Source organism: Abramis brama (assembly GCF_963993115.1).
Source record: "Abramis brama genome assembly, chromosome: 9".
NCBI lineage: Eukaryota > Metazoa > Chordata > Actinopteri > Cypriniformes > Leuciscidae > Abramis > Abramis brama.
This window is the reverse complement of record NC_139971.1, coordinates 1,615,920-1,629,294: the sequence shown is the minus strand read 5'-3', so window position 1 is coordinate 1,629,294 and position 13,375 is coordinate 1,615,920. Positions and strand designations below refer to the sequence as shown.

The window sequence follows — 13,375 nt, the reverse complement described above, 5'->3', positions numbered from 1 at the left end:
CTAGTAGAGTTACCGGCATAGTCATAGCTATAGATGCCTTACATAACTACAGAAAAGTTGGTTGTATGTTTTATTTGATAAAAAAATTATGGATAAAATAACTCAATTGTAAACATACTCGTGTGTGCTGACTTCAAGGGGACCGTGATCCTGCCTGAAATGAGAATAAGCTATTCGCAAAACAAACGGGTTCAGGCACCGGGTTCAGGCACGTCAGATCAGCCGGTCGCAGGTCGAGCTGTTCCACTAAACTCCAAAACGCGTTCACCTCATGGCAGCACATACTCTCCACTGCTGATTCAGTTGGGTGGCATAGCCCACACAAACACAGTGATGGGGACATCGATCTCTCTTTTTCTTTTCTGACAATAAACATCGCTAATTAAATCGTGAGAAATAGCGTGGATTGAGGAAGGGTATAACATGACGTTTGAGGCGTCGATGAGACTAGCGATTGGTGCCTGTGCAGTGTGTGCATCTCTACAGCTCTGATTTGGACTGACACCATGTAAGTAAATAATGTCTTCAGTCGTTGTCCCTCCTTGCTATTCTACATGACGGCAAACTTTTGAAAAGACTGGCTTGTTCCCTTATATTATCCGGGTTAAGTTTGCACCAGGCTAGCCTAGACTAGCTCTAACGTAGCTACTCACCAGGACACCTGGCCAACCCTCCACTCATTCTCCTCACACCAAGCATTAATAACTCTTTGAGTGCCATGGGTCCTGGCAATTTCCTCCCCTCTCTCACGCCTGACTGGTTAAAAATTGTAGGGCTGTGGTCCATAAAGAATTTGATGGTTTCACACATCCTCAGTTGTTCTCCAATTAGCCATAATACAGTAAGAATATAGCAGAGTTCCTCTAATGACGTCATCACCAGTTACTGAAAAAACACGCTACCTTTGAAGAAACCCCAATAAATGTTATTTTAATGCATTTTAAGACAGAAATAATTAAATATATACATATAGAGCACTTTAATTTACACATTAATTGGCTGTGGTGGTTAACCTGCAACTTACACTTTAAAAGCTTCTATTACATGAACCAAAACAAGCTCAAAACACCTAAACATGCAATGTTTAATATTGAGACCAAAGAAAAGACAATAGAGATCAGCTGAGATCCGGATGACTCTATCCAGCAACACTGGGAAAAACCGATCTGGAATAATACAAGCTGGAAAAATGACATGCTAATGAGTGTGTGTTTCAGACGAATGTGATTCGTTTTAGGGCTGCAGCTTACGATCATTTTGATAAATTGAATAACACAGTATGCTGATAATGTCAGGATTAAAAAAGTTGAATCTTATTTTCAGTATTTTATTTAAAAATAAGTCTTGCCTGTCATTTTGCCTGCAAAAAGGGTTAAAATAAAAACATTACATTCAAAAACTTGCCAATATAATAAAGAAAACCAAAAGCACAGACTATCTGATTCTGCATAACACAGATCTGCATATAGTAATTACATTTACACCTCATTACAACAGTCCCTTTACATTCACTGCTCGCATAAAAACACCACTACTTGTTTTACATACATTTAACATTCAACAAAATGGGTATTTAACACAGCAAAGTCAGAATTAGCACACTCCTAATCATATTCTAATTCATACACAGTGCAAGGATGTGATTAATCAAATTCATTGTCAATTAATTTCACTATTGACTTTATTGATTAGTTGTGCACAGCATTTAGATGTGATTAATTGAACAAAATTGTTGGCGATTATTTACATTCCCGATTGTAACAATTAGTTGCACAGGACAATAGAGACACCAGAATAACAATATTCATGATTCTGAAGCTGAAAACAGAATTATTTTAGATGAATATGCTTGATCTCTGTCACTGACTAGATATATTTAAAATAATGTCGGCCACTTTTACTGGTAACATCAGACATTTGTCATCAGGACCAACAGATATTCCCCCATTGAAATATTATACATTATATTCTACATTATATATAGTAGTTTAATGTAGTACTGACACTAAAATTCAGAAAACTTTTATTTTTTAACTATACACAATACATGTTGCATTTTTGTATTGCGATATATTGTTACATCCCTAATGAACACTGGTCAACCTCCAGACTCAAATTCTGCTCTTTCAACGTAGAATGTTGAACGTCCTTGACCTCCAGGGGTCACTGAAACTGGACTACAAAACACAGAAATCACTCCAGCATTCACCTTTGATCAACAGTTTCTCAACAGTTTCTTCTCTGGTGGCATGAAGCTGTTAGCAGCTGCTCCTAATGGCATGGTATAATGCAGAGACGCTCAAGGAATGAAATATTACACCACAACGCTGCATAATTGCCCCTCTGCTCAAGAGGAAAAATTAGAAAAGTGTAGAGACTACAGAGAGAGAGAGAGAGAGAGAGAGAGAGAGAGAGAGAGAGAGAGAGAGAGAGAGAGAGAGAGATTGTCCTTACATTATCCTCTTAAGTAGTGACAACTCAATTTAGGCGACCAAACATTTCCGGCCGAAACAACAACTCTCAGTTTCCGCTGAAATAGCTTTGGAGGGCGAAATCATTGATTGAAACAATGACGTTTAATTAGTGCTTCTCCGATTGCACGTTTTGTCTGTGTCAGTGTCTATTTCTCGCAGACAACATTGATAAACTACAACAGGTAAACATGTCAGTGGTGTGAACACTAGTGCTGGTGGACCATATCGATTTCTTGTTTTCAATCGATATTAATATAGATTCTTAAATCTCAAGATCAGTCTTTTAGTCTATGCTGATTTCTGCTTTATAAACATTATATAAACATCATATAAACAAATAAACATTATTTGAAGCTCCTGCCATCCAGTAACTGCAATAAGCTTTGCTACTTTTGATATGAAACAAAGTCTCAGTGTTCAAATTCTATCAGTTTTATCATGAAATTAACTACTAGCTTTCTACTAGTTATTAGGGGTGTGACGAGACACTTATCTCACAAGATGAGACGAGACACGAGATTGGGTTCACGAGAACGAGACGAGACGAGACGAGATTTTTACCCAATATTTTATAGAAATCCTCAATGACAAAATTCATGACTGGAGTGGAAAAATAGTCTGCAGTTGCATTTTGAAATGTTTTAACTAATAATCTTGTAATGAATGTCATTTCAGTTCTACTTTATGAGTATGAAAGACAACAATATACAAGCACTGTAAAAGGTTTTGCCACAAACTCAACTGACTGGCTTCTCTCCTGTATGATTTAACATGAGTCTCTTCAGACTCCTAATTGAACTCCTTTCCACAAACTAAACATAGAAATAAAAACAGTATAAATAACAAAAATAAACAACCATTTTTTCTTAGTCTTATTAAGCTGAGTGCGCATTCTACAAGACAATATATTTATCAAATGCTAGGCTCTGTTGCGCAGCGAATCCTCCACCATCCTCACGCGATCAGTGAACTGTGATCAGCTCAGCGTCCGTGAGCAACTGAGAGCAGACGTTTACAATATTTACAGTGTTTTTTTTTTTTATAACAGCAAAACGACAGTGGAGGCGTAATGTAATGTGAATGTAGCGGTGGCGTATTCTATGCTAATTTCACCCTCACGCTCCCTCATGCCGATATCGCGAGACAGCTTTTCACTCGACGAGAAATCTCGTCACATTTTAGTCTTGCGAGATCTCGTCACACTCCCACTAGTTACAGCAGCAAATAAACATCAGTGAACATCAGAAGGTACAGTAGTGGCCGGAAATTATGTCCTGCCTAGGAAAATTGACATCTTCAGCCTTTATTCTTAGTATTTAAGATTGTGTAAGCATGTGTAGTTACATTGCAAAAAATGCTTTCTTACTTAGTATTTTTGTCTTGTTTCCAGTCCGAATATTTACAAATTCTTAAATCAAGGAGTATTTACTAGATAACTAAAATGACATAAAAAAATTTATCAAATTTTTATATATTATACAAAATTAAGTGAGTTTTTGCTAAAAACAAGCAAAATAGACACAATACTAAGAAAGAAAAGCATTTTTGCAGTGTGGAGTCAATTGTTTTATTTGTGATAACACAATGAAATATAACGAATTGTGTGACGTAGTTTCTAGAGAGGAACATTTTGATAAATATATGCACTATGTTACATGTTCTCAAACTGTTCTTCACTATTTAAGGTGTTTAAATAAATCCTTCATGAAAACTAGTTATTACAGCCACCATAGAAATGTTTAAATAACAAAACATTGGAGAAGAAATGATTCTGTTATCAAGAAGTTGATATAAACCTGCCTCATGTGCAATTTACATGTTAGTACAACTCAGTTTATGAGTTAGTATTAACACATTATTAGAAAGAAAATCATTCAGTGCATCCCTGACTCTAAATGCAGGAAAACTGCTGCATGTGCAGCTATGAGACATTTTACCATCAAAAGCGTTTGAAAGCAGCATCCACATCACCGGCAGCATGACATTACCAGAGTAAAGGTCAGAGAGGCTTAAATGACCCGCAGCCGGCATGAACCACAGGAGTGTGTGTTGAGATCTCAAACGTACAAGCTTACATGACCTCACGCAGACACACAGCTGTGACTCTCGTTCACACTTCTTCCATACACTCGTCCAGACACGTTACAAACGAGTGAATCTGCCGGAGCTCGTAACGATAATCACCGGATCCGGCGGAACCGAATCCAGTCCAGGAGCTTGTGCTCTTTCAGCCTTCACGTCTGCAACAGTTCAGGGATCAGAGGTCAAACGGCACACACACATGTTGGCCACCCACCACGGCGCCAGTGTGTGAGTGTGTGTGTGAGAGAGGAGGCTGGGTGGTCCGACGATCTCTGATGATCTACAGTCTCTCTGCGTGACAGACTGAGGGAATCAAAGCTCTGACCTTCACACCTCAAACACTGCTGATAAACACAAGAGTTATATAATCATCCTCTGATCGTCAAAACACTGCTCTTGAGACGGATATGGTTCTTTAAAGACCTAAAAAAAAAACAAATGTTATTTTATGTTACATTAGAGGTTTGTCAAGATACTGGTGAAGATTTTGATTCATCCAAGCGAACAGAATCATTTGAAGCTGTTCACCAAAAATATTTGTTTACCAATTCATTTCTGCCTGTCTTTCTCCCTTATTTATTGGATGGATAGATGGACGGATGGATGGAAAGACGGATGGATGGATGGATGGATGGATGGACGGATGGACGGATGGATGGACGGATGGATGAATGGATGAAGGATGATGGATGGATGGATGGATGGACGGACGGACGGAAGGATGGATGGATGGATGGATGGATTGATGGATGGATGGATGGACGGATGGATGGATGGAAGGACGGACGGACGGACGGACGGACGGATGGACAGATGGATGATGGATGGATGGATGGATGGATGGACGGACGGAAGGATGGAAGGATGGAAGGATGGATGGACGGATGGACGGAAGGATGGAAGGATGGATGGATGGATGGATGGATGGATTGATGGATGGATGGATGGACGGATGGATGGATGGAAGGACGGACGGACGGATGGACGGATGGACGGATGGATGGATGGATGGATGGATGGATTGATGGATGGAAGGACGGACGGATGGACGGACGGATGGACGGATGGATGATGGATGGATGGATGGATGGATGGATGGATGGACGGACGGAAGGATGGAAGGATGGATGGACGGATGGACGGACGGAAGGATGGATGGATGGACGGATGGACGGATGGACGGATGGACGGACGGAAGGATGGAAGGATGGATGGATGGATGGACGGACGGATGGATGGATGGATGGATGGATGGATGGACGGACGGACGGACGGATGGAAGGACGGACGGATGGACGGACGGATGGACGGACGGATGGATGGATGGACGGACGGACGGACGATGGACGGATGGATTCGCACGGGATAAGCGAAGCCTGTGATTTTACTCGAATTTACTGACTTATCTCCCGGATATGATGTCAATAGGCTCTTGCTTGGAAATGTCTTTTCGTTATTATAGGTCTAGCTGTATGATATATCATAAACAGAAGAATGTTCTTTACATGCTGCTATACATGTCATCCATCTCCATCTATTCATTATTTTTGTTTTTGCTCTTCTAATGGTTTTCAGCTTTCTCTTTCTGCAAATTGTATAGTTGTATCGTATGGAGTATAGCGATATGTCCCAGCATCCAAAACACTATCAAAACACTCCAACGGCGTCCATTCTCACGAAAGATGGTTAAAAAAGTGCACAGGAAACAAAAACCTTGAAAAAATTATATGCGACCCGCCAAATCACAGAGATGCCGATTCACACGGGACTAATATTATCACAGAACCTCATGTTCGGCGAGATATGGTCGGTCATTTACAGGGGAATTTTTACTTTACAAATTACAGACATGGGCGATTCGCACGGGATTAAGATCACAGACAACCTCCACAATTATTACACATGACTAGAGGTCACCAGGTAATACTTATCCCGTGCGAACAGGGCTTAACTTTTACACACTGACGACATCAAATCCTGAGTCAAGTCCTGCTTTATTCATTTGTGACTACAAGCTCCAGGTTTTGATTCCTCTCCTCTCTTTCATCTCCTAGATCCTGATTCCTCTCCTCTCATTCATCCCCCAGATCCTGATTCCTCTACTCTCCTTCATCCCTCAGATCCTGATTCCTCTCCTCTACTTCATCCCTCAGATCCTGATTCCTCTACTCTCCTTCATCCCTCAGATCCTGATTCCTCTACTCTACTTCATCCCTCAGATCCTGATTCCTCACCTCTCCTTCATCCCTCAGATCCCTCACCTCTACTTCATCCCTCAGATCCTGATTCCTCTCCTCTCCTTCATCCCTCAGATCCTGATTCCTCTCCTCTCCTTCATCCCCCAGATCCTGATTCCTCACCTCTCCTTCATCCATCCAGATCCTGATTCCTCACCTCTCCTTCATCCCCCAGATCCTGATTCCTCACCTCTCCTTCATCCATCCAGATCCTGATTCCTCACCTCTCCTTCATCCCCCAGATCCTGATTCCTCACCTCTCCTTCATCCCTCAGATCCTGATTCCTCTACTCTACTTCATCCCTCAGATCCTGATTCCTCACCTCTCCTTCATCCCTCAGATCCCTCACCTCTACTTCATCCCTCAGATCCTGATTCCTCACCTCTCCTTCATCCCTCAGATCCCTCACCTCTCCTTCATCCCTCAGATCCTGATTCCTCTCCTCTCCTTCATCCCTCAGATCCTGATTCCTCACCTCTCCTTCATCCCTCAGATCCTGATTCCTCACCTCTCCTTCATCCTTCAGATCCTGATTCCTCACCTCTCCTTCATCCATCCAGATCCTGATTCCTCACCTCTCCTTCATCCCTCAGATCCTGATTCCTCTACTCTACTTCATCCCCCAGATCCTGATTCCTCACCTCTCCTTCATCCCCCAGATCCTGATTCCTCACCTCTCCTTCATCCCCCAGATCCTGATTCCTCACCTCTCCTTCATCCATCCAGATCCTGATTCCTCACCTCTCCTTCATCCCTCAGATCCTGATTCCTCTCCTCTCCTTCATCCCCCAGATCCTGATTCCTCACCTCTCCTTCATCCCCCAGATCCTGATTCCTCACCTATCCTTCATCCCCCAGATCCTGATTCCTCACCTCTCCTTCATCCCCCAGATCCTGATTCCTCACCTCTCCTCCATCCCCCAGATCCTGATTCCTCACCTCTCCTTCATCCATCCAGATCCTGATTCCTCACCTCTCCTTCATCCCCCAGATCCTGATTCCTCACCTCTCCTTCATCCATCCAGATCCTGATTCCTCACCTCTCCTCCATCCCCCAGATCCTGATTCCTCACCTCTCCTCCATCCCCCAGATCCTGATTCCTCACCTCTCCTTCATCCATCCAGATCCTGATTCCTCACCTCTCCTCCATCCCCCAGATCCTGATTCCTCACCTCTCCTTCATCCCCCAGATCCTGATTTCTCTCCTCTCCTTCATCCCTCAGATCCTGATTCCTCACCTCTCCTTCATCCCTCAGATCCTGATTCCTCTCCTTCATCCCTCAGATCCTGATTCCTCTCCTTCATCCCTCAGATCCTGATTCGTCCCTCCTTAATTTTAGGATATTGCATTAAAAAAAAACACTGAATGGATTTATGCTGGGTGCATAAATCTTAAACATTAAGGTGGATATTTTATTTTATTCGATGAGAAGATGCACATGAACTACAATGGACACACATGTACCGCACGGTGGATGAGACAACAACCATAATCATGTTTTATATATAATCTATATAGGTATAACTGATAACTGAAGTGACATTCTTTTCCTTAAATGTATTAAAATACAGGTCGAGTTCACAACGTTCAATAGTTATTCAAGCAGCATGACTGTAATCTGACAGCAATCTGTTAGCCTCAAAACAAATGCCACAAATATGGTTAAAAAACTATTTTCTTCAGGAAATGTACATTCATTAGAGCAGCGTATTTCTACCCCGGACTCGAGAGGAAATGTGAAGACTGTAAAGAAATTGAGACCTTCTTCCATCAGCCTCATCAAGCTCTGATCTGAATCGATCCAACATTTGAAACACAAAGCCTGTCTGTCCACATTTATCCCAGAGTCTGTGTGTGTGTGCTTTATCTCTGTCTTACAGCCGCGGAAAACAGTCCCTACACACACTCCAGCTCAATGTTGCCAGGGTTACACACACACACTCTCTAACACACACACACACACTACACACACACACACACTACACACACACACACAAAACCACACACACACACACAGTCTAACACACGCACACACACACAGTCTAACACACACACACACACACACACACACACACACACACACACTCGTCCGTTTCTGTGGTCCATCCTCAGTTCACTCTTTTGGCCCGAGCCAAGTTGGTGTGGCACCATGTTAGAACGCGAGACGGTATTTTGGGTCTGGTCTCTTTGTGGTGTGTGTGTTTGTGTGTGTGTGTGTGTGTTCTTACACATACAAGCACATGCACACATTTGCATGTGCATAAATGCATTCACGTCAGCAAGAGTGTGTGTTTAAGAGGCTTAGTTTAGCAACATGCTGTGTGAAAGTTGTTTAACGAGAAATGTGTGAGGCATTTACAACAGTAACAGCTGCAGCATAAAACTGGTGCATTGTGGGTAAACAACTGTGGTGATTAGGTCCTGACATGCAGAAAAATAAACTGGCACCTCAGGCAGACTATACAAGACAGACAGATGTGTGTGTGTGTGTGTGTGTGTGTGTGTGTGTGTGTGCGTGTGTGTGTGTGTGTGTTAAAGTGAGTGTGTGTGTGTGTGTGTGTGTGTGTGTGTGTGTGTGTGTGTGTGTGTGTGTGTTAGAGTGAGTGTGCGTTTGCGTGTGTGTGTGTGTGTGTGTGTGTGTGTGTCAGTATGCTAATGAGTGTCCACTGTGGTCAGTAGCTGGACAGCATCATTGATCCTGCAGGACCGAAGAGCAATCACAGCTCGTTAGAACCTGCATGAAGGATCATTAACACAAGATTAATGAGAAGCCCGTCTGAAACAGCAGCGTCACCTCGCTAGTGACAAGACCAGAACAAAATGGAGGGAAAAACAGATAAAACGCTAAATAAAATCAAGACGCATTAAACACAAGAGTGTTGACCTGATGTTCTGTGTGGTTTAGACGCATCAGCATTTACAGCTCTCAGTTAAGAGATAAATATTCATCAAGGACGCATTCAATTGATCAAAAGTGACATTTATAATGTTACAAAAGATTATATTTCAAATCAATGCTGTTTTTAAAACTTTCTTTTCACCAAAGAATCCTGAAAAATAAAATGTATCACAGTTTCCACAAAAATATGAACTGTTTTCAACACTGATAATAATCATAAATGTTTCTGGATCATCAAATCATCATATTAGGATGATTTCTGAAGGATCATGTGACACTGAAGACTGGAGTAATGATGCTGAAAATTCAGCTTTGATCACAGGAATAAATTATCGAAAACAAAAAATGTGCATCTAATAGCTCCTTTCACACAGCAATCCCGGTAAAGTTACCAGAAAAACGTTCCCGGTAAATACACAAATGTGCCGTTCAACACGAGAACTACAGTGTTTTACTGGTCAGAGCCGCATCAGCACCGAAACACCAGTAAACTCTGAGCTGTCAATCATCAGAAACGACCTTTAAACTCTGAGACGGTTCTTCATCCTCCAGGACGAGAAGCTTCAGTTTCATGTTGGATCATTTATTTTTAACTTCTGAGTGACAGGCGTAACCTCTGAAGACTCTGTTATGAAATAACTCATCACAGACAGTTCCTGAACACACACACACACACACAAACAACACACACACACACACACACACACATCATAAGCTGGTTGAATCCAGTCTGTCTCGCAGCAGCAGCTTTTGTTCTGGTGTGAAGAAGATAAAACTGGAGCAATGCAATCAGAGTTCAGCCAAAGCTGGAGGGAAAGAGAGAGAGAGAGAGAGAGAAAGAGAGAGAGAGAGAGAGAGAGAGAGAGAGAGAGAGAGAGAGAGAGAGAGAGAAAGAGAGAGAGAGAGAGAGTGTGTGTGTGTGTGTGTGTGAGTGAGAGAGAGAGAGAGGGAGAGAGAGGGAGAGGGAGAGAGAGAGAGAGAGAGAGAGAGAGAGAGAGAGAGAGAGAGAGAGAGAGAGAGAGAGAGAGAGAGAGCTAATCTAACAGGCTGGATGATCTAGTGATGAATGACCACTCAACCCTCGTCCTACTGGGGGTCAACAGCCCATTAGAGCTGAAATACACAGACACACACACACACACACACACACACACACACACACACACACAGCTAATGTGGGGTTTCCATCAATCTCGGTCCTGAGGAAAAGCTCCTGATATCGAATGACTCGAGCCTCAAACAGCTGCACAAATATGAGTCAGATGTTCATCCTAATGACGCGCTTGAAGAACCGAGGCGAAGATCTCTCGCCGCTTTCGTTTACACAAGTCTGAGCGCTGATAAAGACATTCCCCCTTCACACACGTGTGTGTTTGTGAAGTCAGAGTAATCTGATAATCTCCTGAATGTATTGCCTAACTAAACCCAGAGCCGAGGATTCCTGAGAGGAACGGAGAGAAAACGCACAAGTCTCCGAAGCTCATTAAACAGACGAGCGTTACGCAAACAGCCGGGAAATTATGATTCATGAACAATAAATCACCAAAAAAACATGGCAAATGATAGAGAGACAAAACAGTCAAACAAAATGAGTCATTTCCTACCAATAAAACACTCATGAATCAGTATTTGTACATAGATGATATGCATGTTGCAATGCTATTTTAGTTTTATAAAACAGTAAATGTTTATGAAGTTCAGATTACTGTGATAACTGCATGTTATAAATATCTATTGTTGTCGAATTTAAATAATTTTTACTGTTGTATTCATGCAATGCAACACTATTTACTGAAGCGTTCAGAAACGCTGATGCAGAAGTGTGTGTTTCTCTATCAGTGCGATGACAAGCACATCACTGAGGAAAGTAAAGGGAAAAGCAGATTAAAGCGTTGTTGTTTTCTGAAAGCAGAGCTCGAGTGTGTTTGGGTCTCCGTCTAACAGGGTCTGAATTTACTGGCCGACTGAAAAGCCCACAGGACTCGACACACACTGTTAGTTACAGAGTTTAGCGCAGTCAGCAGAACACCAAACAGCGATGTATGACTACATAAGGCCTGAGATATAGCACACTTATTCAGTTTGTGTTAAAGAAAGGAGCTAAGAACAGACACACACACACACACACACACACACATACACACACACACACCTGCTGTGCTGCTCCCCGAAGAGATGTTTCCAATTTATTTTAGAGGAAAAACGTTCACTTTCTGCATGAAATACTGAGTCGAGTTTTCTTAAGGATGCACAGAAATTAATTAACATTCTAAACCGTGAATCTGGAAATATGTTCATGTTATTAAAGCCGATAAACATGTGGCTGATTTCAGACTTCTATACTGTATTGGGTACATACATGTAAAATAAAGCTCTAATAACTAAAATCAATCATTTGAAAAGCAACAGGTCATTAAATTATTAGTGCTTAAAGATTAACTTTGAGTGATAAAGAAATATACATAAATATAAATAAAGTAATAAATAAAAATAAACAAAAGTAAAAATAAATAAATAAATAAATACATAAAAATGAAAATAAATAAATAAAAATGACAATGAAATAAATAAAAATGACAATAAATTAATAAAAAAATGAAAAAATAAATGAAAATACATTTAAAAAATAAATAAAATAAAAATGAAAATAAATAAAATAAAATAAAATGCATTTTAAGATACATAAAAACAAACAAATAAATATTATTATTATGTAAATAACTATTATGAAACTACAGTAGAATAGCTATGTGTGAAATGATTTGTCAGTTTAGTGGGCATTACATAAATATATTTGCACGCAAATATAAATGAATAATTTAATAAATGTAAATATATAAACCAAAGTTAAAAAAATACATTTATAAAATATATATAAAATAACTTGAAACTAGCATAGCTATGTGTAAAATGATCTGTCAGTTTAGTAAGCATTACATAAATATGTTTGTTTATTGTTAACTTTCCTTGAAGAGATCTGACGTACGAGATTAGATCTGATGTGTGATTAAAGTATAACAGGAAACTTTCCTCGCTTCACAAAGAGTTCCAGCTGAGCTTTCAGATCAGTGAACACAGCGAGAGTCTGAGGAGCCCAGCGTGACACACACACACACACACACACACTAAACCAGACACACACACACACACACACACACTAAACCAACCAGACACTTAACCAGCCACACACACACACTAAACCAGACACACACACACTAAACCAGCCAGACACACACTAAACCATACACACACACACACTAAACCAGCCACACACACACACACACACACACACACACACACACTAAACCAGCCAGACACTAAACCAGCCACACACACACACACACACTAACCCAGCCAGACACACAATAAACCATACACACACACACTAAACCAGCCACACACACACTAAACCAGCCACACACACACTAAACCAGCCACACACACACACTAAACCACACACACACACACTAAACCAGACACACACACACACACACTAAACCAGCCACACACACACACACACACACACTAAACCAGCCACACACACACTAACCCAGCCCCACACACACACACACACACACACACACACACTAACCCAGCCATACACACGCCACACACACCCTCATGCATGAAGCAGATCCTTAAATCTGTGCATCATGTTAATGCTTCCGTCGGGTTCATCA

The 13,375-nt window shown here is 41.2% G+C and overlaps 1 protein-coding gene across 3 annotated transcripts in view; it reads right to left on the bottom strand.

Moving 5' to 3' along the window:
- shf (Src homology 2 domain containing F) overlaps window positions 1–13,375 on the bottom strand; it is a 138,254-nt gene that overhangs the window by 52,700 nt on the left and 72,179 nt on the right. The gene's annotated exons all lie outside the window — the stretch shown is intronic.